Genomic DNA, 23,903 nt, shown 5'->3' with positions numbered 1-23,903 from the left:
AAAGAAACATACGTGACTATGCATACCAAACTAATAATAGTAGCGATCACCAGGCACAGAGAGAAATCATTTCATTTCTACTTTACTCATATTTTAATTCACATTATTTGTTTTTATGTGAGCATTTGCTACCTTAACAATTTTAAGTGTTTTTGTTTTTAAGAAAATGTGCCTACCTCTCAGCCTTTCTCCTGATGCAAAGTTATTGGTACAAAAGCCACATACACTAGTATCAGTAGTGGCAGCAACACTTACTTTTTGGCTGAAAAGGGTTGTCGCCAATCAAGTTGAAGAGCTGACTTTCTGTAAATTGTCATTTAAGTACTGACACAAGATATCAGTCAATTTTATGAGTCACTTTAAGTAAAGCCAAATACTGAAATGTGAAACTTGGGGTTTAGAAATTCTTGGATCTAATTTTGATCATCATGTGACTCCACACAAGGCAGCAAGTTATATCTCTTTTCCTTCCTATAAAATAAAGATACCTAGTATTAAAGTGGATTTCATTAAATTAAATATACACATACTTAATCATTTTTCCTGTAAAAAGCTCAATTTTTAAATTTGATAAGTTTAACATAAACATTTAACTCACTCTACATAATTGGTTCTTTCTTGAATGAACCCAAATTTAATAAGTAAAATGGTGATTCTATTAAGCTCTTAATATTTGAAGAAGTCTGAAATTATTAAATTACAAATAGTTTTTTAAAAGCATGCTTGTGTAAAAATGAATAATTGCCTCATAATGTACTATTTTAATAAATCTGAATTTTTCAGATGCTAAGTGACATTAATCTTTAACTGTTACCTATTCTTCACATTCCATAATACAACATAATCTTAAATAAGTTTTAGTTTATCTTTCTCTGGGTTTTTTAATCAATGAAACTTAAAAGGAAAAAATTAATTGGATATAGTACTTCATCATAGATTAATTCATTCAAAAAATAACTATTCAAACTAATCATACTCATTGCTTTCTGTATGTAAGGTAATGTACAAAGTTCTAGGGAAAAAACAAAGATAAATAAGTCACAGTATTTGCCTTCAAAAATTTATAATATAATATGTTTATAATTCAAAACAAATGCTTTTAGAATAAACATATAAAAATTTGAATTGGGGCTTCCCTGGTGGCGCAGGGGTTAAGAATCCGCCTGCCAATGCAGGGGACATGGGTTCGAGCCCTGGTCTGGGAAGATCCCACATACCGCGGAGCAAATAAGCTCGTGCACCACAACTAGTGATGCCCGCGTGCCTAGAGCCCGTGCTCCGCAACAATAGAAGCCACCACGAGAAGCCCACGCACAACCAAGAGTAGCCCCCGTTCGGTGCCACTAGAGAAAGCCCGCACGCAGCAACAAAGACCCAACTTGGCCATAAATAAATAAAATCTATTTTTAAAAAATTGAATTGCCTTATTTAAAACAAGAATTTGCTTTCTGGATTCCCACACATACAATAGCAAAAATTTTTTTAAATATACAAAATTTTTTAAAACTGCTTTACTTATAAAGGATAAAAAGTAAAAAATTAGATGACACACACCTAAAATATTAAGATACACAGCTAATACAATCTTCACATTCCTCTTTATGCTCAGGCTGACAAAAGCTAGTTTTCCTGCTTTTTAATTTCTAAGTTATTTGGATTGAATTAGTCCACAGGAAAAAAAATTATTATTTTAACCTCAGAAGTTATTGCTACAAATGTTTAAATTACTATTACAAGAGACTCTAGTGAATATTGTGTTCAACTAAATTCACCAAGTTATGAGGTCTCTTTAACTCAATTATTTGAATAGTTGTAGCTTGCCCCTAAACTAACATCAGTACCTAAGCAGATACATGACAATTCTTGCTCAACATTAAGGACCTCCTAGTACCAAGAATACAGAATATTCTCTAAGAGCCTTAATTACACAGCTTATGAGACTCACATATAACATTTTTGTTAAGTGATCATATAAATATCATTTAGCAAAACTTTAAAATTAGTACTCAATTTACAAATATTCAATTAATAAATGACCTGTCCATATGAACAAGATATCCACTGCCTATGACTATAAAGATGACTTTAAGATAACCTACTTCAGAAGCCTGAGGATCACAGTAGCTACTTAGGAACCTCAACTGACACACTAGCAAACACACTAAAAAGCTGGCAATTAGGGCTTCCCTGGTGGCGCAGTGGTTGGGAGTCCGCCTGCCGATGCAGGGGACGCGGGTTCGTGCCCCGGTCTGGGAGGATCCCGCATGCCGCGGAGCGGCTGGGCCCGTGAGCCATGGCCGCTGAGCCTGCGCGTCCGGAGCCTGTCCTCCGCAACGGGAGAGGCCACAGCAGTGAGAGGCCCGCGTAACGCATAAAAAAAAAAAAAAAAAAAAAAAAAAAAAAAAAAAAAAAGCTGGCAATTAGAACTGTAATTCAGCCAAAAGCTGCACTGTGTAATACAGTAGCCACTAGCCACAGGTGACTATTTAAGTTTAATTAAAACTAAATAAAATTTAAAACTCAGTTTCACTAACCACATTGTAAATGTTCAAAGTCACATGTGGCTGGTGGCTACTGCCTTTGACAGTGCAGCTACAGAACATTTCTACTGGACAATGCTGGTCTAAAGAGTCACTGCCTTATTTCATTCTGGTTAATAAACACACACTTTAATGGATTCCTTTGGCATGTCAGCCACTGGAACATGCCAAAACTATCACAGTCAAAATCTCTCAAGTCACCACTTCAGAATTTTAGTGGTAAGGCATGGAATTCTATGAAGGTTAAATCAGCTGCCAGTGAAGTGAAATATCCAACAAAGGTATGCAGTGGGGATCTCAAAGCTCCAAAAGGTTTCAACAGCTTCTGCAGCTCAGAGGTGGTTCCAAAACAGCCAGAAAAAGAGAATACACTACACTTCAGCTACTGACACAGGTAGAAATTATATGACCATGTTTAATATGATTGTTTCTAAATGAATTCCAAGTAAATGACTTACAAGACTTTTTTATATTATAATTCTTTGACTTTTGGAGACTGCTCACATAAAAAATTATAATTTCTACTTTATTATTTTTTGTTTCAGATTTTATATATCTAAAATTAAACTATATCTTAAGGATTTTTTCCTACAAAAAATTTAAGTCAAAGGAAATGTGGGGTCTAAATTTTAAACTGTTTGAAAATTTTACTTTTAGCCATTGATAGATACCACCTGATGCAATGTCACTGTGTTAAATAATAAAGGTAATGCATTTAGTCCTATACACTCTCTGGTAAGGGGGAAATTAAGCCATTCCACAATCCACAGCTGTAGAGTCTACACATAAAAAGAGTACTAGGCTAGAAGCCAGAAGAACCAAGTGCCCCAGCACTGGCACAACTTTCAGTCAAGTTACCTTACAATTCTGGGTCTCAGCTCTTAGTTCAGGTGTATTATCTCTAAGGTTTAATTCAGCTTTTTATACTTTAATGTATACTTTAAACATTTATTAACCATAAACAGTAAAATTTGGTGAAGAATAATAGGTTCAAACTCTGACTCAACTACTTATTAACTGTATGACCTTGGCCAAGTTAGTTAATCTCTGTGCTTTGCCTACACATACACACACACACACACACACACACACACACACACATATATGCATATATATGCGTATATATATATATATATATAAAAAACTTAATTCACAGAGTTATAATGGAGATTAAATGATAATATACATAAAGCACATAGCTCAATGCCTGGCACACAGAAATCACTGAATAAATCTTAACCACTTTTAACTCTGGGCTAAATCCCATTTTAAAGAACTCTAAAAACAGATCACAATTTCATTATTATACTGAAATTTATAAGCTAGCTATCAGCTGAGCATTTAGAAATCATTTTGTCATACAGGATCTTCATTACAGTAGATCCCTCATAATAAAAGTTTAGCTTTATAAATAAACCTTCTGGAATGTGGCTGTCTAATCTATCCTGCGATATTTTCATCTTTTAAAAAAGCATTTATAAACTACTTAAAACACTCAGTAACATATAAAATGTTAAACCCTCATATGCACATAACACACACCTATAATTTATCAACACTTAAATTATACACTCTACTAATCTTATAGAATAAAATAAGTATCTAATTCAAAATTACCAACATATAAAAATTAACATTTGGATAAAGTGTCTTATACCATTTCCATTTTTAAAAAAGCACTTTCATTATATATGCATCCCCATAATTTAATTCTAAAAAAATCATTTTTAAAAATGAGTAGGTGGTAAATAGAATACAAAAGTGAATGTGAAGAATAAGGTAAATGGTTAAGTTCTCCATCTAACCAGACCCCAAAAGTTAGAGTTATTCGAAAAAATAATCCAAGAAATCACATTATGAAGTTAATCTTTGGGGGTTTTTTTCATCATAAAAAATGACGTTGGGGCTTCCCTGGTGGCGCAATGGTTGAGAGTGCGCCTGCCGATGCAGGGCACGCAGGTTCATGCCCCGGGATCCGGGAAGATCCCACATGCCGCGGAGCGGCTGGGCCCGTGAGCCACGGCCGCTGAGCCTACGCGTCCGGAGCCTGTGCAACAGGAGAGGCCACAACAGTGAGAGGCCCGCGTAACGCAAAAAAAAAAAATTATGTTTTAATTGGGGGTTACATTACTAACCAAGAAGTTGACAACAACAAAACCAGATATGATTAACTTAACATAAAAGGGAAAATGTGAGAGGACGTCCCTGGCGGTCCAGTGGTTAAGACTTCGCCTTCCAATGCAGGGGGTGTGGGTTCAACCCCTGGTCGGGGAGCTAAGATCCCACATGTCTTGGGGCCAAAAAAACCAAAAACATAAAACAAAAGAAGCATTGTAACAAATTCAATAAAGACTTTTAAAAATGGTCCACATCAAAAAAAAATAAAGGGAAAATGTGAAACAGAAATTAATATAATCATTTCAAACGGTGAAAATTTATATTCAAAATAACACATAAAGTTCAACTAACATAAATTTAGTCTAAGATTAACATGCTAGCTATAAGAAACATTAAACCTTTAACAATTTTGCTTATATACTTAGAAGAGTTCTTCAGAGGAATGCTTTGGATGACACAGGGTCATGGAACATTGTTCAAAAAAGTCTGATTTATCACTTTTCTCCTCTTACAAATTTCACAAGAAATCAGGCATTCAAATCATCCCACTGACTTAAAGCTTTGGTTTATGTTCTATTTCATTTTATAAATAATTCTTTAGTCTTTGTCATTAACGTCATACTGAAATGGAGGTCTATAATTTTAGAATTCTAATCCCAAATGAATAGAGCTCTAAGGATTTGAAGTGGGTTCTTAACTATGAGTAACAATCTAATATTTCCAACCCTGGTTTTATGATCTCTCAAGAATTTCCACTATCTCAAGGAGATACTAAAAATTAATTTTAATTTAATGTTCATTATCTTAAAAGCATACAGTCTTTTGAAGAAGAGTCATGTTTAAAATTCCAGTTTTTTATCACTTAGTATCCATCACCTACTGATTCCATCATAGAAATTAATTTTAACAGGATTAGAAAAGCAGAGAATGATCATGTCTACTTTGACATTCTAAGACAAGTCACGCAAATAGAAACCTTAAATCATAAGATAAACCTGTATATAATTGAAAGAGAGACCCACAAAAATTTGATTTCATAAAATTCAGGTATTTAAATTTGAAATTTTATAAATAACTTATAATTGTTATTTAAAAACATTAAGCAAATGAAATTTTAAATCAGTATTTCCTCCTTTTATGGCTTTTTATTGTTAGAAAACTAAACATCTATCTTTTTCAGAATCAGTCTAGTTGTTACTGTCAAAAACCACAGACTTATTCTTGAAAATTGCACATTCTAACCACACAAAATGTACAACTAAAAACATCTGATCACTAGCAGCTAAAATACTGCAGACAAAATACTGGGGAATTACAGAAACTCTACAAGATATTTCATCAAATCTCACCCAATTTCTGAAAGACTCTAATTTTTATTTGAAGTACAACATTGCCTTCTGGAAATGGTCACTTCAAGAAAGGGAGAAAACAACCTTAAAAAGGGAGAGTATGGATATACATAGTTTTATTTTTTAAATAAACCAAAAATTTCAAATATCATTTTAAAAAAAGATGATTGGGCTTCCCTGGTAGCACAGTGGTTGAGAGTCCGCCTGCCGATGCAGGGGACATGGGTTCGTGCCCCGGTCCGGGAAGATCCCACATGCCGCGGAGCGGCTGGGCCCGTGAGCCATGGCCGCTGAGCCCACGCGTCCGGAGCCTGTGCTCCGCAACGGGAGAGGCCACAACAGTGAAAGGCCCGCGTACCGCAAAAAAAAAAAAAAAAAAAAAAAAAAAGATTCATTCAGGAATCTTAAGAGAAAGACGCAAACAGAGAAGGGGAAGGGTTGGGAGTCAGCCTTGAAAGAAGTGGCCTATAATGAGATCAGAACAAGGATAGGGAAAATCCAGGTCTTGAAAGAGATTGCCCTAGCTACTTCCAAGAATAAGACTTAAAAAGCAATTAGGCCAGCTTCTCCTGTCCACCTCCCAATTTACAGAAAAAACTTCATTCTCTGAAGGTAGGTAATCAAAGAATTAACACTTTAATTCTCTGAAATTAGAAGAAATCCAGAATTCCTTAAAGCCTATAGGAGATCAACATATGCCACTTCAGCAATTAAGAAGCAGGAAACACAGAAAGAGCTCTCTGCCCTCCTCCTATCTGTCTAAAAGCAGGACATACATTTCCGATTGTGAAGGTCTTTCCCTTTCCCTCTCCCATTCCAGGAGGAGGAAAAACTACCATTATCACTGGAGACAGAAAGTCGGCATCAAGATGGGGCTGCACAAACAAACCTTACTAAAATAGCCCTAATCTTCCATTAGTTTCCCCCATATATGTACATTCCCTCAATTTACCACTCCTAGAAGCCCAAACCTCTTTTCCTTTGACCTGCCACTCTCCCGAAATTTACCATCTTTTAAAAAAATGGTATATAAGCCCCCATGTCTAACCACCTCTTTAGTCTTCATTTTTTTTCGATGAACACCTCCATTAACGTAAAAGTTAAAATATTAACATCAAATAAAATTTGTACACCTTTTCTCCTATTAATCTGTCTTTCATCAACTTAATTTGCAGATCCCAGGCACTTAACCTAAGAGGCTAAAGGAAAAGGGTTCTTTTACCTCCACTACAAGTGAAAACCAATTCTCCAAGTTAGTGAGCTCAGATTTTTGAAAGACAATAAAAATACTTCATAATATAAATAATTAAAAGTTTTAAAAATAATACACTTAACCATTTTCTATCTAACGCAAGGCACAATCCTCAAAGAAAAAAGTCACTACCTCAAGAAACTATCTGGTAGGGGGATTATGATAAATATATAAATATCATACGAAACAGGGCATGGTAGCTGCAATAATAAAAATTGGAACATCCAACGACAGATGAATGGATAAAGATGTGATACATATATACAATGGAATATTACTCAGCCACAAAAAGGAAAGAAACTAGGTCATTTGTAGAGATGTGGATGGTCTGTCATACAGAGTGAAGTAAGTCAGAAAGAGAAAAACAAATACTGTACATTAATGCATATAGGTGGAATCTAGAAAAATGGTACAGATGAACCTATTTCCAGGGCAGGAATAGAAACGCAGATGTAGAGAATGCACATGTGGACACAGAGGGGGAAGGGGGGGGATGAACTGGGAGATTAGGATTGACATATATACACTACCATGTGTAAAACAGATAGCTAGTGGGAACCTGCCATATAGCAGAGGGAGCTCAGCTCGGTGCTCTGTGATGACCTGGATGGGTGGGATGGCGTGTGGAGGGAAGTCCAAGAGGGAGGGGATATATGTATACATATAGCTGATTCACTTCATTGTACAGCAGAAACTAACACAACATTGTAAAGCAATTATACTCCAAAAAAAATAACAAAAATAAAAATTGGAAATGCTATAGCAGAGGTTCATGACAAGGTGCTGAGGAAACCACAGAAATAAGAACTGTGCAAAATTCTGTGCACACATACATTTTCTGGGGCATCAAACTGTTATAAGGTTTATGAACCAAAAAGGCTAAGAATCTCTAGGTCAGGGGTTGAAAAAAAGTAATCACATCTAGCTGGAGGATTTGGAAATGCCCCACCATGGGAGAAACATACCCATTAATCTCTAAAGGAAAGATGTTTTCATTAGTGTTTTTTTTAAAGTAAAAATGCTCATTAAAAGGGGACTCAAACATACAGAAGTGTGTAGAGTAAAAAGTATGAATCCTTATTCCTTCCCCTGCCCTACCCCCAGTCCCACACATCAGAGTTTGCTATGTGATGCAGTGGATAATAATACTGATTGAAGATACAGATACGGTTATGGTTCAGGAATAAGAAAGGCATTCCAATGTCTTATATATCTTAACAAAGGGCAATATTCACAGCAATAATTTGGATAAAGACCATACTGTGTACAGATTACATTTATAGATGAGTAAATAGCATAATGCATGTTAAATAACAAATGAGACTTTCAAAAGATCTCAACAAAGTAGGATGAATGGTAAAATCTAGCATAAAATTAGTTTTGTATTTGCTCAAAAACCAAAATTTACAAAAAATATAAATTGAAGATATACTATTTATCAGTTTTAGTTACCAGGGAGGCAGTAAGTCCAAAGTTCATTCATTTAAAAAGTACATTTAGGGACTTCCCTGGCAGTCTAGTGGTTAAGACTTCGCCTTGCAATGCAGGGGGTGAGGGTTCAATCCCTGGTCAGGGAGCTAGGATCTCACATGCCTCAGGGCCAAAAAACCAAAACATAAAACAGAAGCAATATCATAACAAATTCAATAAAGACTTTAAAAGTGGTTCACATCAAAAAAAAAGTACATTTATTAATAAACATGCACTATGTGCCAGACATCGTGCCAGGCAGGAATACAATGACAGTCAAAAATTAAGACACAGGTCTTGCACTCATGAACCTTACAGTCTAGAGACAGAGACAAACACTCATACAAACAGATTAAACTGACAATATGTGCTATGAAGGCCATGGACAAGGAATTTTAAAACTCAGAGTAAGGAAGTTAGGTCTAGTTAGCATAATCAAAACTGGCTGCCCTAAGGAAGCAATGATTAATTGTTATTTGAAGAATGAGTTAGAGTTAACTAGGCAAACAGGAGAGGGAAGAAAGCATTCCATGCAAAAGCAGCAGCATGTGCAAAAGATCTATGGCACAGCAAATATAAGAAACTGAAAAGAAACCAGTGTGACTGGAAAAGAGAGCAAGATGGTATACAATGGGAGGTAAGATAGGAGTCAAACAACGCTGCACTTTGAAGACCATGTTAAGGAATTCTGTCCTTACCTGAAGAGCAACTGGAAAGCCACTGAGGGGATTTTAAGCAGGAACTGATACAATCAGACTTGTGATACAGTGTCAAAATAGAAGAATTTGAGTCTAAAGTCAAAGAGATGATGGTTTTATTCTATTCTGTCGGATTCAATCCCCACTTGGAATACTGTGTATTGGCTATGACTCCTTCAACTTTTAAGTAACAGAAAGAAAACCCAACTTAAACTGGCTTATGCAAAAGAGAATTTATTGGCTCATTTACAGCATTCGCTGTAGGCACATTTTAAACAATGATACGTAAACCTGGTTTTTCTCTCTCCATCCCTAGGCTTCACTTCCTCTATTCTGATTCTATCCTCAGAAAGGGTCCTCCCATTGTGAATGACTACAGTAGCTCAACTTAACACCTTCCAACATTCAAGACCAGGACAATGATAAAAGGACCAGCTCTGACTGGAGTTGACTGGCTTGGCTAAAGTCATATGCCCTTCCCTAAACCAATCACTATTGATCCTCCTGGTACCAGACACCCAAAAGGGGCGGGGGGGGGGGCGGGTACAACACACCAACCACAAGATAAATACTGGAGGGGATGGTTCCCCACAGGAAAATCAAGATCAAGACATATGTTACCAAGGTAAGGGAGATAAGGGTGAATGGATGTTGGGTAGTAAAAACAACAGATGCCCACTACAAAGAATTAAAATTAAAGCTTTGTCTAGGTCAAAGGACTAATATATCTAACCTAGGAAAAACATGAGACCGTGAGGCAGGGGTGGTAGAAGTGAAAGCTGTTTACAGATATTTTAAAGTTTGTCATAAGAAAAAAGGCAAGAGGGTGACTTGTTCCTTGTGGCTCAAGTGATCATAACGATAACAACACTGCTAATATTTACTTGTTTTGAGTAAACTAGAGAATTTCATTCCTAGTTTGAGCTTCAATACAACTACTTAATTCATTACATACTATTATAAGTTATAATAAGTTATTATTTATAATAACAATTATTACCATTTGCTAATTAATTAAATACATGCATCCAATGCATTTCATCCAATCCCCAAAAAACTCTATGAGGCAGACACCATTAGTGTCCCTGCTTTACAGCTGTGGAAACTGAATTATAGAGATTAAGCACCTTACCCAAAGTAACAAAACTAAGTGGCAGAACAAGGATTCAAACCCAGGCACTTTGAAGGCCAGAGATTTCAGCCACATATTATTTGCCTCCACCAGGAACAAGATCAAAATAACAGGGAGGCAGATTTCATATAAGAACAAAACAATCAGCAGTTAAAATATCAGGAAATGAGATAAACTTGAGATGTGACAGATCACCAAAGAAAAATATGAAAAGTTCAAACATTATGCAATTGAAAATGGTCACTTTCAAGATCCCCAAGGATCCTTCCAACCCTAATATTGTAGACATATTCATCTAGTATTTGTAAATTTTTTGCCTAGACTGAAAGAAAAGGGGGATTTGTCATATTTCAGTAAAAAAACTACCCTAATTGAGAATGCTGAATTATGAAAGTTCATTTTGGAATTAGAAATTAAGAATTTTAGTAATCTACCTACTATACCCCAAGATTTTCTAGAAACTCTCAAGTACAACGTAAAGAATGAAACAACACTGAGAATGAAATTCTTGAGTTTATTCGAAGCAAGTAAATTCCTGAAAAAAAAAATAACAGTTGATAATCTTTTTTTTTTTTTGGCCACCCACGTGGCATGCAGGATCCTAGTTCTTTCTCCCTGACCAGGGACTGAACCTAGGCCCCCCCACAGAGGAAGCGTGGAGTCCTAACCACTGAATCGCCAGGGAAATCCCCAATAATTTTAAATAAACAATATAAATTGCATTTTAATAAGTAAGCCTGTTTGATGGCTTAACTCAGAACTCCCAACAATATCAAGATCTATTTAACAGATACTGATTCAGAGCAAACATCTCAAGTATCAAATCATCATGACAAACCAACTTTTTAGAATTTTAACATTTTTGTTAACACAAAAAATGTTAATGTAATATTAATAAGTAGAAAGCCTGTGCTTGAGCAGACTACTTAAATCTACAAAGCAATCCAAATCAGCACAATCATTAAAAGTTCCTATGTACTGATAAAAGCAACCCTTCTTTACAACAAGGTATGGGGAATCTCTCTTTGCACCATCTCCACTTGGTCCAAGTATTCTAAAACCTCCTGCTGATCCTGATCCAGGCTACAGCAGTTACCACCACCCACTCTGTCAGTCAAAACTGAGCTGAGCCCAGCAGGACAGCTACATTTTCTACCACACAGTATTCTGCTGAAGGTATCCATCTTAAGATCCCAATAATCTTTCCAACAGCCAAATCAAATAACCCTTTCTTCCATTTTCATTTTCCTTATCTTGCATCAATTTTAACCCAATTTCTTTTTTTTTTTTAAACCTTTTATTTATTTATGAGGGTATTTATTTTTGTCCATGCCACACAGCATGCAGGATCTTAGTTTCCCGATCAGGGATCGAACCCACGCCCCCTGCAGTGGAAGCACAGTCTTAACCACTGACCCCCAGGGAAGTCCTAACCCAATTTCTTGAGACATGCTCCTCAGTAATTTTCTCTATGCCAATAGACTGGTTCTCTATCCATCTCCTCCTTTTTAACTCTTTACAGATTCTTCATATTCTCTTCCTTCTTAAACAATGTAAAATCAGGTTCTATAAAGTTTAGACCTTAGCCCTACACAAATTGTTTCCTAAAAGACAAATCTAATAAACTTCATAGTCTTAGCTATCAGTCCTCAATAGCAGCCTATAAAATCATCAAATATCAACTTCCAACCCTAACTTCTTAACTATGTTTCAGTCCTTCATCTCTTAACTGCTGAAAACTGCTATATGGATACTTAAACTCACCTCAAATTCAGTATTTCCAAAACTGAACATTAACTTTCCCTCAAAAATTAGTTCTACAGCATTATTCATAATAGCCAAAAAGTAGAAACAAGCTAAATGTTTATCAACTGACTGATGAATGGACAGACAAAATGTGATACATCCATACAAGGGAATTAAAAAAAGATGAGGTACTGATATATGTGACAACATGATGAACCCTGAAAACATTATGCAAAGTGAAAGAAGTCAGTCATGTTATGCTTCCATTTACATAAAATGCCCAGAATAAGCAAATCCATAGAGCAGAAAGCAGATCAGTGGTTGTCAGGGGCTGGGGGAGAGGGAAGAAGCGGGGAGAGACTGCTTAATGGGTAAGGGTTTGAGAAACTGAGAATATTCTGGGATTAGATAGCATTGGTGATTGCACAACATTGTGAATATACTAAATGCCACTGAATTGTACACTTTAGTCAAGAATGGTAAATTTTATGTTAGATTAATCTTACCCCGATTTTTAACAATTAGTTCTACTTTTGCCTTTCTCTTTTTCCTCAAATGAAACTGTCACCCTTTTGCAGTTTTTTTTCAATGTTTCCCTCTTTCATTCATCCTATCAATTCCCCAGTCCTATAGTCTTCCTTCAAAATATTTCCCACAACCAACCTTGCCTTTCCATTCATAAGTACTTGTTTAGGCCCTTAAACCTCACACCTATAGCACCAGATTTACTTTATAAGATTCACTTTACACTGTCTCTCAGCATCCGGATCTATCTGCTTTCATCCATTCAATATAGAACCACCAAATTAACAATTTCCTAAAATTAATGCTTTTATTGTGTCACTTATCAATTCCAAACTCTTCAATAACTCTCCACCAACGCATGCAGAGCTTGGTTATACTAGTACCAGAAGCTTCCAGAATGCAGTGAGGCAGAGAATAGACCAAATGCTCTAGGAGCTGGCACTTCCACCAGAGGTTGTGCTGCCAGGCCTGCACTGTCTAACCCAAAGAGAAGAGAACACAATTCTGAGCTAGAAACGCTGAAGGTGAAGTGAGGGAAGACCACAGTATCACACCTTACAAAATGAATACGCAGTGTCTGGCACCCAGTATTACAATGAATGAAATGAACTTTTTCTGAAACTCAATTTCCTCATCTATAAAGGATAATACCACCCATCTCCAAATACTATTTATTTTGAGGAGGAAATATAACCATGAAATACTTTATAGTCACTAAAACACTACAATAAAAGAAATGAAAAATTAGAAAGATATCTTGTGTTATAACTTCTCAAAAAAACACAAATACTAACAATGTAGTGTCAAAAGTAGTGTCAATTTTCTTATTTACCTTTTGCTATTCAATACAGTTGGGAGATATATTATTTATTTTTCCTCATGGAATTTAACAAAGCCACTTCCATGGTGCGTTTTGTTCCATGAGGACCTTTCTATCAGCAGTCAGCAATCCTGTATAGTTCAAAGTCAGATAATCTTAAACCCTGAATAGGAAAAGCAAAATGAGTGAGTGAGTAAACAAAGGAGACAGGGATTAGGATATACCTAAAATCCCCAGACCTCTCCCAAACCCTCCAAGTTTTGCTTCTCAAACTTGCCAAAGGTTAAGAACAAATACCCACAAAATAAGGAACACATGGGTAGAGCCTAGAAGCAAGGAGCAAATTATTTCATAGACTAATGATCTTTGCTTTGGTTAATATCCCTCAACTGAAGGGCATTCAGGCAGCTGTCATGCTGAAGAAATCAAACCTGGCAAAAAAAAAAGAGTGTAGTTGATTAACTTCTAAGGATGAAGCCTACAAACCCAACCTGAGAAATTCAAGAAATATATATTAATTTACTTAAAAGTGACTGTAACAAACCCATTGCATATTAACACAAATACTTTTATAAAAAATAGCTGTATTTTCCAAAACAAAAATTTAGAGGAGTGGCATTGTTTTCCATCTCTACAATCTCATTAATTTTAATATCTGTGTTCATAAAGACAGCTGGATTCTCTTATCTGCTTCTGTATTCAATTTGTTACACCATCCTGTTCTGTTGAAGTGAGGAAAATCCAGCTTCATAAGATACGTACGTGGTAAAGGGAGGGCCTTGTAGAACCCTTACTCCATTAGAGATGGAGTGCAAAAGGGTGAAAAAAACCTATCATAGTAGTAGGAGGAAAGCAGTGCTGGAAAGCAGTGGAACTCTGCACCTTATTGTCCAAACTAACCATTAACCTTCAGCACGTCATCAGAGTCCATAGATTCAGTTTTTAATTTTCTTTCCTTAGCAGTTCTAGTTTTAAAAATTGACATTTTATGACTTTGTTTCCTAGAGATCTTCAAACAACAAAGGGAAAAGTAACTTATTACTTTAAAATAGAATAAAACTCATTCTATCTTACAATTACTAGGTGAGCCCATAGACTCCTTTTATAAATCTAAGATACATTATGGGATATTAGTGATTTTATTCTTCCTACACCTCAAAATATTTTGCTAATTCCATCATCCTAGGTGTTATTTCACCACTGAGCATCAATTTTTCCCAACTATGCTTTAAAAAAACTAAAATAATACGAAAACAGAAGAATGTTTTAATTGCCTAGAAGGATAATGCGAGAGTGAAATAAATCATCATTAATACATTATCCTTCACCTTTCTTTTCTTGAGTTTTCCTATTGTTTTGCACAAAATACTGCATCAGCTTCCCAAAAGGTATAGAAGACTCAAGGCATTATCTTTGTAGTCTGTGTCAGGAAGTAAAAACTTTACTTCTACCCTTTTAGGTTGCAGAATCTGGGACCTGTGAATTAAATTAACAGACAAATCAACAGGAGAAAAAGCACAAAATTTTTATTAATATTTACATACACTGGAGTTCACAGAAAAGAAGTAAAACTCAAAGAAGCAGTTAGACTCAGGGTGTATATACCATTTTAACAAAGGAAAGGGAATTGGGGCTTTGAGAGACAATAAATCCTGCAGAAGAAACTAGGAAATGCGTTGCAGAACTAATGGAAGATAAGTGTTATTTTAGTTGGGTCTGTTTATGCAAACTCATCTATCAACTCTCCATCTTAGGTGATAAGAGTCACTCTTCCTTTCCTGGTGCAGTAAGGTAAGAACCTTCACAAAAAGAAATGTATGCAAAAAAAAAAAAAAAAAAAAAAAAAAAAAAAAAAAAGAAATGTATGCCCTGCTTTTAGACAGTTAATTTTAGGTGGGGTGGGGTGGGGATGGGAAGAGGGCTCTTCCTGCATCTGTTGGTTCTCAATTGCCTTCTGCTCAAAATAATCCTTATGTCAAAGTGGCATATTTTAGGGTGGCAGATCCTTTCATCTGCTTTAGTTTTCACTACTGTTATGAACTCAGAACTTTTTATTTTCTGTTCATAATGGACAGAAGAAAACTAACAGAGGAGACATTTCAGAATTATTAGATGAAACTAAAGATAAATGCAAAGGTAGATAGCAAGCACTTCTGACTGTAATAATGACAGTGAACTTTGGGAAATCTCAGACTAAGTGTAATTAGACTAAGTCCCTAGATAGATTTTCTCAAACTCAATAATCAACGAGTGAACAATATATTTCTAAAAACTAAAAGGAAATACAGTATTCTCATTCAGCAGGAAGAACTTCATCATGCCATGTTTTTACAAAAATGCAGGACCATGCTATTTTGCTAAAAGGACATGTGACAGTATTCTTTCATCCTTCACGTTTGTGGGCTAAAATTTAACTTGATACAGTTCATAAGTGGAGAAGTGTTGAATGCAGGTGTATACAATGGTGACTAGAAGGAAATAGATGATGCAGAAATTTTAATTCATTGGATTGATTATTCTAATTGGTGTCTAGAAATCTAAAACTGAAAATACCTTGCCATTATGAAGCAAAGATAGCCATCTTCCTTTCAACAAAAATTTAAACCATACAAGTTTTCAAAAAATCCTTCAAATGTTGCATCTGATGATGCACACTGCAAAAAGAAGATCCAGAAGGAATGATAAGCAAGAACCTACTGGGGAAGTATCTGAAATCTCAAATCACTATGTTCCAGGTTCACGTATGACAGTTGATGAGTTACTCAATATGCAGACAATGTTGCCCATTTCAGGCAAGCTTCAATCCTGAAAAATATAGACTAAAAATCTGGGCAACATGCGACAGTGTAACACTGTAAGCTTGAAAAATGCATATCTACACAGTGATTCAGAAAAGGGGTGAGAGCAGAACCAAGATTATTACAAGAATTGACAAAAGAATTTGAAAATTCTGTCAGAAATACAACTTGTGACAAATTTTTATAAGTTTAGAATTGGCTTAGTATTATCTAGTGAGAGATTTTCCTCAGTTGGCAATATCAGGAAGAACAAGGTTGAGCTTCTGTGAATTTTCACAAAGGGGAAGGAAGAGAAGCCAACTGCACATAATCTGGTTTTCAAACATATTTGATGATTCTTACTGTCCTAAGAAAAACTAGTACTCTTCTCAGCTCAATGCATTCTCAAGCATCAGTTAGTTGTTTTTTGTTTGTTTTTTTCGGTACGCGGGCCTCTCACTGTCGCGGCCTCTCCCGTTGCGGAGCACAGGCTCCAGACGCGCAGGCTCAGCGGCCATGGCTCACGGGTCCAGCCGCTCCGCGGCATGTGGGATCCTCCCGGACCGGGGCACAGAACCCGTGTCCCCTGCATCGGCAGGCGGACTCTCAACCACTGCGCCACCAGGAAAGCTCATCAGTTAGTTTTTTAAAATCCTGCATAAGTTAACCTGGAGAGAGTTGTATTGTATAAAAAGACTAAAGGAGGGACAGACACTGATTAAGAAAGCTAGAACCTATCCAGTTGATTGCTGAACACCACAGGGGTTAGGAGCACCAAGCCCCGTGCAGTTGAAAATCAGTGTGTAATAGTTGGCCCCTCTGTATGCATGGTTCGGCATCCATGGATTCAACCCAACTGCTGATCGTATAGTACTGTAGCACTTTTATTGAAAAAGAAAATCCACGTGGACCTGCACAGTTCAAAATCATGTTGTTCAAGGGTCGACTGTACTTGCAAAATAATGACTTGAAGATGATGGCCTATGAGTGATATTATGATCAGTGTATGGGGAAAGTTTCAATTACAAAACTGTAAGTTACCAAGAAGAACATTCCTCATGCAACTAGGAGAAGCACTTGCAGGAACTATAAGAGAATTCTGTCTTACCCTCTAGCTACAATATTCTTGTGCACAAGTGTAAGAGGGAAGAATAAAGGAAGATGCTCTTTGTGAGGGTAAAAAACTAAAAAAAAAAAACAAAAAATTGTGGGCTACAATTATAGTATTTGCCAAGAGCATTCAAATGTGATGCATATTAATTGTAGGGGTAGTATTTAATTAGATGCATGAAATATATTTTTTTGTTTCTTATTTTTCTAAGTATATACAAAAATATTTGCTATGTTTGAATTCTTATTAAAAGCTCTAATAAGTTGTTTTACATTACCCCTTTATTCTTCTGTTAATTATATAAAATTATATAAAATATATAAAAACATTTTAAGTATAATTTAAAATGTTTAAAAAATAAAAGTTCCTTTTGATCTAGAAGATAAAGAGTGGTATCTATTTTTCCTGTTACATTGAGAATTAAAAGAATCCTTAAAACAAAACTGCTCTGCAAAAATCAATAAAAATCCCAAACACACATTTTTGAAAAAAGTTACCAAGTAAATCAAATCATTATATATTTTTAAAACAACTTGACTGAAAAATCAAATATTTTTGAGTCCTCTGAAGCAGGAAAAAATAAACTATTCAGGACTATATATTTAATTAGTATGTCAAAAATATTTCTTATCATTCAAAAGTTACTTTTGAGATAACAAAATATATTGTCAATAATCTCCAATTTCCTGTCATCTAAAACTATCATTTACTTTCTATTTAAAATTGTTATTCCGCATAGGTACATCCCCTGCCCAATTAGTAAAGAAAAAGAAATCTTGGTATGGTTCTAAATGTTCTCTTCAATAAAGAAAACAGTGTGGGAGAGAAGGGTACAAAATTATTTATTCCTTTCCTTTGACCTCCTCTCCCTTACTAAGAAAGCCAATGCTGGGTAGTAAAACATTGGACTGAAGAAGCAGGACTGGACGAGATAGCCTAACTGGAAAGAATGAGTTGAAGTGGGGATGCTGAGGTTTGTAGTCCTCCAAAACCAAACTACCCCAGAACTTTCTTTTTCTCACAGCTCACTACGCCTACAAGGGTCTTGAGCAAACTTTCAAAAGAGGCAAAGTCTGATATCTACTTTCTGTCTCCTCTCCCCTAGCCACTGTAGGCTCTGATGTCAACTAGAGCAGCAATTCCAAGTTTCCTAAACTAGATAAGTTAGTTCTATCCTTCAAAACTGCTCCCCTCCTTCATCCCCAAACACCCATTTCTAGACAGTTGCTCCCAACTATGTTATCAGATTACTGCAGTAAAACTCTTACCAAATACTAATGCCAAAATATCACCCCATAGACTATCTGCTAATTGCAAAGGGAAATACTTACAATGGAAAGATAGTCTGTCACCATCTTATCCAAGAGATCAAATTTAGGATTACCAACAGGATAACCCCACTTTACGTGCCTTCTGATGTTGTATAATGAGCAGTACACTGCATGACTTGTGAAGTATTCTTGCCAAAAATATTTAACCTGATCTACTCAAGCCTTTAGACCTAGGTTCAAGTTTAAAGGAAGTATAGGGGATACAGGGTACAGTTAAACCCCATGAGGAAGAAACTGTCAGTAAAATACAGAATGTAGGTTATTCTACAAGCCTACTGGCTTGGTCTCTTCAAAAGGTCAATGTCATTAAAAAAAAAGAGAAAACTACACTAAATTAAAAGAAACTAACACAAATGTAATGCATGATTGTTCCAAAATAAATGACTAAAAAGAACATTTGGGGGACAACAAGGAACATGTGAAGAACATGTGAATACATACTACATACATGCATTAGATTATCAGGGATTATGTAGGGATTATTCTTAACTTTAAGTGTGATTATCCTATTGCAGTTACATAGAAAATTGACCTTAATCTTATGATATTACATACTGAGACACACACAGCACTTCGGTGTGAACTGTCGTGATGTATGAAATATGTTTTGAAAATGTTCACCAAAAACAACCGTGAGATAGGTGGATAAAGCAAATGTGGCAAAACAGTAACAACCGTAAAAACTAGGTGGTGGGTATGAGAGCTCAACCCGGCTATTCAACTTTTCAATGTCTGGGGGAAAAAATAACATGAAAACTTAAATAACAAGAAGTTAAAAAGCTAAGAAATGAACTCTTAAAAATAAAAATGTGAAGGAAGGGGCAACTTAATAGTGCTTCTTAAATTTTGTAGGTGAGCCTCCTTTGCTCTTTTCCTCAATCACTTCATTCTCACAAAAAATAAAACATAGTGAATGGAGCACTGAATGAGGAATCAGAAGACCTAAGGTTCTAGAAGAGGCTCTATCACTTCCTAGCCATGACTTCATTACAGACCTCTCACCCTGAGCTCTCTTTCCTAACCTTCAAAATCAGTTCTAGCAGCAAAGACCACTGTAAAAGGGGTTAGGAAATACGTATCAGCCGGTAACAATGACCCATACAAATGCAAGATACAATTCGAATCGTACTTGAACGATGTTTTAAAACATCGAGAGCACACAGCCCCAACTTAATTCTCTAAGCAAACCAGTGCCTTCTCTAAGCAAACCAGGCACTGTAAGTTTCTGCTTAGAGACAGCCTGAGTTGGCACAGTAATCTCCCAAAGCAGGACACCTCACAATTGCAGAGAGCTGGCTTTTGTACTTTAAATCGCTCCTCTAATGCTTCTATTTTATGTTTAATGCCGCTAAAAAACGTCAAATTCTTAAAACACAGTTCAAACCTGAAAACAATAAATAAATCAGGTTTAAGTCCACAGAATTTTTTTTTAAACTAACAATTCTTGGCAAACAAAGAGAACCCCCTGGAACGAAGGTCTCCCGTGCTTGTAGAAGTGGGTTCACTTTGACGTTTCTCCTCTCTAGCCGATCGCTCCATAAAAGCGTTAACACTTGAGATAAGTTGGGAGGAACTCCGTCCATCTCTAGAGCCGGATAAAACCTCAGAATGAGATCATTCTTTCCGTCTCACGAAGTGAAACCTGCAAGCTCAGTTAGGGAACTGTGTTATCAAGTCCACGTTTCTCCTCAGGGCCCCTCTCCTACAGACAATAACGGGACGTGTAGGGCACAGCGGGGAAGTCATTTGACAAGAAGGAGGGTGTGAGCAGGTACTGCCTGGTCACCCGGGCGGGGGAACCTGGGCCCTAGGGTCCCCGAGCCTCAAAGTTCGGCACCCCCTGTGGTCTCTGCCTACGACTCACGAGACTCGGGGCGAGAGCTGGAGCGAGCAGAGCACGGGTCCCCGCCAAACAGCGGCACAAAATGTACGTTAGACCAAGGGAGAAGCCTCCGGAAAGAAAAGCCCAAACCAGGCCAGGGGCAAACAGGCCCTGGGGGGCGAGGCGGGGCGGGGAAACGGCGTCGTCCGCGGCCTGCGCGGCCCCGGCCTGCCGCACCGAGCTAGCTGCCGCGTCGCGCCGCGATCCCTCCCCCGCCAGGGCCGGCGCAAGATGGCGGTCCGGCCGCCGCCGCGCAGCCGGTCCCCTCCCCCGCGCCCTGGGCGCTCGCGGCGACCCGCGCCGGCCTCGACACCCCCAGCCCGGCGCCCCCGGAGTGAGGCGGCGCAGGCCACGCGGGAGGGCCTCTGCCTGCTGCAGCGCGGGGCGGGCGGGGGCGGGCGGGGGCGGGGGGCGCTTACCGTGAGCGGAGCGGATCGGCCTGACTGGGGCCCTGAGGAGGAGGAGAAAGAGGAGGAGGAAAAGGAGGAGCACGAAAAACTACACAGCGGCGACGGCGGTGGCTCCCATTGCGGAGCAGGCGGCCGAGCCGTGGGCGGGGTGGGGGGGCTCTCGAGGAGCCGGCGCGCTGCCTCATGGGTAGGCTCCGGGTCAGCCTCCGCGCGTCCGGACTCCCTTTCTTCTCGCCGACGCGGAAGGCGGGCACGGGCATGTGCGCCGCGTTGCGGGTCCTCGAAGGCCCCGGGGCCCAGCTATGCGCAGGCAGCGGCCGAAGGTCAGGCACTAGGTCAGGGCTGGAGCGGCCGTGGGTGCGTACTGCTTCCCGGCCAGCAATCCTGAAACCTGGGCTCCATCGAATCTGAAGGCGTGGAAACACGAGTTCCGGGGCCTCCCTGTGTGTAACAGCTAGTTCTCTGCAGGCTTGGAAAGTAAGAAGGTCTAGGAAGAGAGGCGCCATTAAAAAGAAACACCTGGGGCTTCCTTGGTGGCGCAGTGGTTAAGAATCCGCCTGCTAGTGCAGGACACACGGGTTCAATCCTTGGTCAGGGAAGAGCCCACTTTGCCGCAGAGCAACTAAGCCCGTGCGCCACAGCTACTGAGCCTGTGCTCTAGAGCCCGTGAGCCACAACTACTGAAGCCCATGGGCCTAGAACCCGTGCTGTGCAAGGAGAGAAGCCATCGCAATGAGAAGACCATGCACTGCAATGAAGAGTAGACACCGCTCACTGCAGCTAGAGAAAGCCCGCGGGCAGCAACGAAGACCCAGCACAGCCAAAAATAAATTAATTTAAAAAAGAAAAAAAAGAAACACTGTGCCTGAGCGGCAAAGACCACACACCAGATGAGAAAAAGAAGTGGAGAAGGTTCTTTTAATAATTGGCTGCCTTTGCCAAATTTGTTTCAAACTTGAGATTTTGCTTCTGTCTCCTTCAATTCCTAACTGCCATATGGATGCCTGTAATAACTAAAAAAACGAAAACAAAAGATAAGTGCATTTACAAGAACACCTGTTAAGATACTGCTTGCACAAATACTTGCAAAACATTGTACTCTGATCTGTAAGGAAAGTTTCCTCTCCCAGTTGTACTCACAAGATGGATGTCAGTACTGGTCCAGCTCTCAAGAGTGACCTGGATTTGAAATCTTGCCTTGTTAGATCCTTAATACACACCAATCACTGTGCTCACCATTCAATCACTGGATCGTACTAATTCATCCTGCCTATTTGAAATCAGTTTCTTCTTTCTCAACCAATCTGTCCCCAGCTTTTCTCTGGCATTTATCATTACAATTGTCTCCTTATTGATTACCACTCCCAGACCAGTCTTTCCCGAAGACCACTTGAATTAGCCCTAGAAACCTGGAATGGCTACAGATGACCATGACCTACTCTTCTCCCAGCTGGGCCAGGGATAGTCCACTCAGCTTTCCTTTTCTTGTAGGCACTGCAAATAAGTTTCACAGGAAAAGAGAATAGTCAAAACAGCAAACATGGAAAGTAAAAGTTCAAAAATCTTGGAGCATTCTTAAGTCATATTTCAAGTATTTCCAATATAGTTCCTAATGGTTAGCAAGGGGTGTTACAGCATGAAAGTGAACTTAAAATTTCACTCTGTATTCTACAGACTGGTCCTCAGTTTGCAGAGACAGAAAGTTAATGTTGTTAGCCTCCAGAGCTAATTTTTTTTGGGGGGGGAGGAATTTTTTTTTAATTCAAACAGAAAGTCACAAAAATTATAATCATCCTCATCAGTTCACTCAGTCCTATGTAACCAGAACTAATTTAAATCCAGTGGGATGATTCATGCCAACCAGACTTACCAGAGACTGATATATAAACCAAATTCTTCATAACTGCCAAGACGACCAGAAAACTGTGTACACATTTTTACTCAAAAGGAACATTTACATGAGAAGCCAAATTTTAAAGGATATCTGGTGAGTATGAAATCAACAAATTGAATGATTTATTTCACTACTTCATTCTCAAAACTCCTCCCTTGGATCTGTAACACAACTGTCTTGGTTCTCTTGACACTATCCATACTTTCCCTTCATTTTTAAGTGCTTCCTCTGACTTGTTATATTTTCTGCCCCTTTACATTCTGTATGGGCTAAGTATCCTCACAGTACTCATTCATATCTGAGGAGGAGGAGAAAGAGGAGGAGGAAAAGTCATTTCCCAGTTCTATTCCACAACTCTGTTGTGTTCACCCAAATTCGAGTGGAATAATCATCACCACAATCCCAACTCCAAGAATAGTACAACTCGCCTAAAACTGTAGTACAGCTAGCCTCACCTCCCTTTGAACCATTTATTGTTTCATAAACCAATCAGAGTGAAGACCAGGATTTTTGTTTGATTGTGAGCAAAAGAGAAGTTCATTCTTTCTCTGGATGATATGGCATTAGAATGTGAATACTGGAAAAACTACAACCTTCCTTGTGTGTGTGCTAATGTGGAGGAGGAAGGGCTGGGCGAATCAATCACAGGAAAAGGAAGTCAATCCCTGAGAGCATTGTAAACCTCCAAATCAAACCCAACCTGAACCCCATTCTGCTGCTAGACTTCTCTGTTATATGAGCCAATAAATTCCCTTTTCTGTTTAAGCCTAAGGGGTCCAAAATAAGCCACTGTAGCATAAAAATTATTTTTAGCCAAAGGCATTTTTAAAAAAATATTTAGTTGGCTG

The 23,903-nt window shown here is 38.0% G+C and overlaps 1 protein-coding gene across 8 annotated transcripts in view; it reads right to left on the bottom strand.

The window, feature by feature from the left end:
• Positions 1-21,307, bottom strand: part of ZNF280D (zinc finger protein 280D) — a 125,006-nt gene extending 103,699 nt beyond the window's left edge. For 2 of the 8 annotated variants that reach the window (XR_004348283.1, XR_004348282.1), the window contains exons 1-4: positions 21,171-21,285; positions 14,979-15,126; positions 13,663-13,813; positions 256-471 (exon numbers count right to left, since the gene is read on the bottom strand). The gene's annotated coding sequence lies outside the window, so the exon portion shown is untranslated. Of the gene's footprint in view, positions 1-255; positions 472-13,662; positions 13,814-14,978; positions 15,127-21,170 lie in introns of all 8 variants that reach the window. The other 6 variants (XR_004348284.1, XM_032621350.1, XM_032621348.1 and 3 more) reach the window with 6 other exon arrangements.
• Between the last annotated feature and the right edge of the window lie 2,596 nt (positions 21,308-23,903).

The sequence above is a fragment of the Phocoena sinus genome, chromosome 2 (genome assembly GCF_008692025.1).
Source record: "Phocoena sinus isolate mPhoSin1 chromosome 2, mPhoSin1.pri, whole genome shotgun sequence".
Classification (NCBI taxonomy): domain Eukaryota; kingdom Metazoa; phylum Chordata; class Mammalia; order Artiodactyla; family Phocoenidae; genus Phocoena; species Phocoena sinus.
This window is presented reverse-complemented; position numbering and strand designations above follow the sequence as displayed.